The 5,327-nt window shown below is 39.4% G+C and overlaps 1 pseudogene; it reads left to right on the top strand.

Annotated features, from left to right (window-relative positions):
• Positions 1-3,737: 3,737 nt before the first annotated feature.
• LOC119048407 (40S ribosomal protein S8-like) lies at positions 3,738-4,898 on the top strand (annotated as a pseudogene).
• The last annotated feature ends 429 nt before the right edge of the window (positions 4,899-5,327 follow it).

The raw sequence follows: 5,327 nt of genomic DNA, 5'->3' as shown, positions 1-5,327 counted from the left end.
GCAAAACAAGGAGTTGCCAGGACTTCTTACGACTTAGGCTCAGAAGTGGCACAGCATCCTCTCCACTGGATCAGAGGCCCAGCTCAGATTCTGTGCTGGAGGGGACAGCAAAGCCACCCTGGGAGGGGGAGCTTGGGAGGTCAGAAGTAGATAAGGTTTAAATCAGATTTGAAATCAGAAGTTTACATTTGAGATTAAACCAGATTGAGACTTTAAATAACTGAAAGTAACAGGAAATGATGGATTCTCCACAGAATATTAGGGGTGGGAAAGCAATATTTGATATAATTTAGGGGGCATTTGAAATAATATAAAAAACTTTGAATACGTATTCATCTCAGTTATTGAAACTATTCAACAAATCAACTACATAAAACTGTACAAATATGAATGATGATTATGGGTTAAGAAAATTAATGTTTTCAACTATGAATCAAAATTGATGTGAATATTTAGAGGTGTTTTCCTCATCTGAGCCTGTGTTCACTCTTGCTTTTAAGAATGAACATCTTAATGTCCATCTGAACAGTGCAACCTAACAACTGTTTTACATTAATCTCAATTCTGTCATCCATTTTAGTTTAAAACTCAGTATGTGACTCTCTCTTCCATAAATCTTTGCAATTTTTCTAATTGTGAAAATTATGGAAAAATAAAGTGTTCCCTGGTACACACCCACATCCTGCTCAATTTTGAACAGACTAAAAAACAATTAGTTGGAATTCACAGTATCTGTTTCCTTGAGCTGAGGAGTACTTTGGATAACATTTTTAAAGCATCACAGGGAACAATACACTGATATGACATTTTTATCTGTAGTGGTAACACACTTACTCAGTTCTTTACAGTTTAAGAAATACCTTCATGTATGTTATTGCATTCTAGCCTTGAGCCAGTTTGAGAGGTAGACATTATTGTGTCTGTGTTGTAGAAAAGCAAGTCAAGGCCTAAAGAAATTAAGCATTTTGTTCCAGGTCTATAGCTGCAAATACCTAAACCCAGGTCTTCATGCTTCAAATTAAGTAGGCTAATTTTTTTTAATTTAATGAACTACTATCATCTTCCTGCCTATATGCTAAATCTTCCTTCCTCCAGACAGATCTAGTTTGAAAGTAAATTATTACAAATATTGGAAGAGCACTGGGTCCTAAATGTGATAGCAGGGTCATCATAATCTGGGCAGTATTTCCCTCGTCACGAGTGTTACTGTCAAAGCCTAGATTTTCTGTTGCTTCTGTAAGAGAGTGTTGCTTTTTCTCCAGAGCCAAGTTGGTTAAGAGAGAGTGTCTGTACTTGAGGAAGGCAGGTCATACAAAGCAGAAAGGACTCCGACAAAAAGGACATTTTCAGCTGGATCCAGAGGGTGATGGTCTCGAAGAAGCCAGGTTGAATAACCGTGCTTAATTTAAGGATAGCTTCCTGAGCTGAGGCGTGGCTATAGGCATACATTTCTGCATGAGACAGTCATTTCTGAAAAAGTTTGCTGTAAAGTACAGTCTGTTGTAAGAATTGGCTTTTTGGCCAAGTTTTTAATTAGCATCAAAGTTTCTTAATGGGAGATTACATAATAATTAAAACCATGAGCTTTGAAGTGAGACTTGAGTTGAAACACTGGTTCTTGTACATATTGTATGTGTGCCCAGTCAAAAGCCACCTTAGTCTCTAAATTCCACTTTCTTTCTTAAAACAAAATAATGGTGAGTCATTGGTTGGATTAAGATCATTGTGTATGTTAAAGTAGATAATAACAATATAGTTTACAGTAAATATAAATGATAGTTTTTGTTCAAACTCATATCTCCATATCCAAATATTTCTTTCATTTTTTTTTATCAGTCACATTTTCTAGTCTGTCTTCAGACAACTTATTTAACATTGCAAGGTCTGAAGATAGCCTTTTGCGAAAACAGAGTAAGTGGTTACTTGCATGATTAGAAAACCAACCCAAATTTTCTTACTACTCTTGTGTGCTTTCTCTATGAAAAAAAATTTAATTTTACAATTAGCAACAAGATTTAAAATGAAAATGTTACCCCCTTTCACCTAGTCTCAGAAAGTAAAACAACTGATTAACAGCAAGGTATAAATTATTGATATAAAAATTTCTGATGACAGATTTCATGAGGCATTGGGGACCAAAGTAAAACACATCTGTAAAATTTGATATAATGGACTCATTATATTGACAGAGAAAAACAACTTTTACTGTATTTATGCCTGTGCTTTTATGTGTAGTGAATCTATCCAAATTGTTTCAATAAAACCTTAGTTGGGACTCATATACTCTCTGATGTAAATGTGGTGTCGCAAAATTTCTTCACTTATTCACTAAGCACTGGGTGCAGAGACTATTGTTGGAGTGGAAATGCCAGAAAAGACCATAGGGCTCCTAACCTTAAGGAGTTTTCCACTGATGGGAGGAAGAACTAGGCAACAAATAATTATTATTAGCAAAAAAAAAAAAAACACGGGATAAAAGTTATTTTGTGTGCTTTAAGGTATTAACTTTAAACTTTGATTTATTTTGCATCTTTAAATTGTACAGGGAAAACTATAACTCACTACTTTTACTATGCACTTTTATCCCATTTTATTAAGTGTCTGAAACAGCTGTTTTTAAAGTTAGTCTTTATCTCACTTGAAGCAGTAGATTCTCTAGTCTTTTTCCTGAAGGTCTTAAGTCATTTCCCCTTTATTACCACCAACATTTTTATGTCACTACAAGAGAAGTAATTTCCAATCTCCAGTCGAGATGGATATATAAGCAGACATGCTTCACCTCCTCATGCAACCATAGAAATAATTACAACCAGATCTCAAAAAAAAAAAAAAAAAAAAAAAAAACCACTCAGAGCCATCAGAAAATTGAGCTGAATGGATGTCATACAACCAAGAATTTAAAGATGCCACATTCACCCAGGTGGGTAGGACAGGCAGAGTAGCAGAGATTGGGTACAGAGGTGGTGTGACATGGAGAAGCAGTGGAAGCGGCAGCAGAACAGATATGGTGGATAAAAATTGGGAGGGGTGCCCCAGGAGCAAGTGACCCAAGCCCCAGTGACGAGACCATACAGCCCAGGGTTCCAGCACCAGGAAGATAAACCCCCATTATCTCCTGCTCTAAAAACCAGTGGGGGTTGGGACAGCAGAAGAAACTACCGGATTTTAACTGCTTAAAGAGCTCACATGGACTTAGCATGCACCTAAACCCCAGGGCAGCAGCTGGAGGGACACCAATTGCATACAGGAAGTGGCTGAAGTGACTGGAAATGGGGCAAATGCAGGGCAGACCTTCAGGGGCCAGGCAGTTGTGTTGTCACGTCTCCGGGCTCCCACCACAAGCAGAGCTGCAGAACAATGAAGCAGATTGCTCCACCCTGGCAATTGCCTAAGGCTCAGCCCCACACAATACAGGTGTGTTTGCTAAATAAGCCATGCTACTAAGGCAGGGAGTAAAAGCACCTCTGCCTAATACACAGAAACAAACACAGAGAGGCTGCCAAATTGTGGAGGCAAAGAAACATGGCCCAAATGAAAGAACAGAACAAAATTCCAGAAAGAACAAAACGAAATGGATATAGCCAACCAATCAGATGCAGAGTTCAAAACACTGGCGATCGGGATGCTCACAGAACTGAGTATGGTGACAACATAAAGGGTGAAATAAAGGTTATACTAAATGAAATAAAGAAAAATCCACAGGAGTCTTTTTTTTTCTTTCCAGCCAGCGCCAAGCCATGGGCATCTCTCGGGACAACTGGCACAAGCACCGCAAGACTGGGGCAAGAGGAAAGCCTATCACAAGAAGCAAAAATATGAGCTGGGTGCCCTGCTGCCAACACTAAGATGTAGGAGACCATTCTGTGTGGCGTGAGTCCAGCTCCCAATGGAAAGCAAGGTCTGATGCACAGGACCCACGCCCACGGATAGGTTCTCCTGTGGGGAATCAGGCCTGCAAGGTATGTAGGCTGCATTGAGACTTGCTTTTGCTAACCCTCACCCTGAATTGAGAGACAAAACATTTACTGCAAAGCAACTTCCTAAAATCCATGCTAAACCTTCCAAGGATGAGTGTAACTGGTTCAACCACTTTTCCCTTTTCATTTGCAAATATCTTTCTTCTGTGATGTGATTTGGCTCCTTTGTTTTCTGTGAAAGGTAACTCCCTAAAGCAAACATAGTAAAAGAGGACCATCAGGTAATGTGCTGAGAGAAAAGAAATAAAGGCCATTCATGGCAGAGGCCAAGGATTTTTCTCCCCTTGAGAGAAAAGCCAAGCTCTCCCTTTTCCTCCCTTCACAGGACTCGGTAGTCCCTGTGAATTTCTTGTGTCTCATCCACAATGTGGCGGACCCCATGAGCCAGGGTCTGCATTACTAAAATTGGCTCCCAATGCCTACACACAGTTCGTGTGCAAGGAGGCAACAAGAAATACCAAAGCCTTGAGGCTGGATATGGGCAACTTCTCCTGGGGCTCAGAGTGTTGTAGTCGTAAAACAAGGATTACTGGTGTTGTGTACAACGCATCCAACAACGAACCTGTCCGAACCAAGACCCTAATAAAGAACTGCATTGTGCTCATTGACAGTACACCATACCAACAGTGGTACCAATACCACTATGCACTGCACTTGGGCCACAAGAAGGGGACCAAGCTGACTCCTGAAGAGGAAGAGATTTTAAACAAACAATGATCAAATAAAATTCACAAGAAATATTATGATAGGAAAAAGAACGTCAAAATCAGCAGTCTTCTGGAAGAGCAGTTCCAGCAGGGCAAGCTTCTTGCATGCATTGCTTCAAGACCAGGCCAGTGTGGCTAAGCAGATGGCTCTGTGCTAGAAGGCAAGGAGCTAGAGTTCTATATGAGAGAAATTAAGGCCTGAAAAGGCAAATAACTTTTCCTCCTTCCTTTCTTCCTTTCATGTTAAAAAAAAAAAACTAGACTTCTGTAATAAAGATATTTATTTGGGGGGGGGGAATCCACAGGGAACCAACAGTGAAGGGAAGGAAGCCAGATTCAAATCAATAATTTGGAATATAAGATAGAAACAAACATTCAACCAGAACAACAAGAAGAAACAATAATTCAAAAAATGAGGATAGCCTTAGCAACCTCTGGGACAACTTGAAACATACCAACATCTGAATCATGGGAATGCCAGAAGGAAAAAAGAAAGAGCAAGAAATTAAAAACTTATTTGAAAAAATAATGAAAGTAAACTTCCCTAATTTGGGGAAGGAAATAGACATATAACTCCAGGAAGCACAAGAATCCCAAACTAGTTGGATCCAAAGAGGACCAGACCAAGATACATCATAATTAA

Source organism: Artibeus jamaicensis, unplaced genomic scaffold (genome assembly GCF_021234435.1).
Source record: "Artibeus jamaicensis isolate MK-2021 breed Jamaican fruit bat unplaced genomic scaffold, CSHL_Jam_final contig_387, whole genome shotgun sequence".
Lineage (NCBI taxonomy): Eukaryota > Metazoa > Chordata > Mammalia > Chiroptera > Phyllostomidae > Artibeus > Artibeus jamaicensis.
Note: the sequence above shows the minus strand (reverse complement) of the source record. Positions and strands in the feature narration are given on the sequence as shown.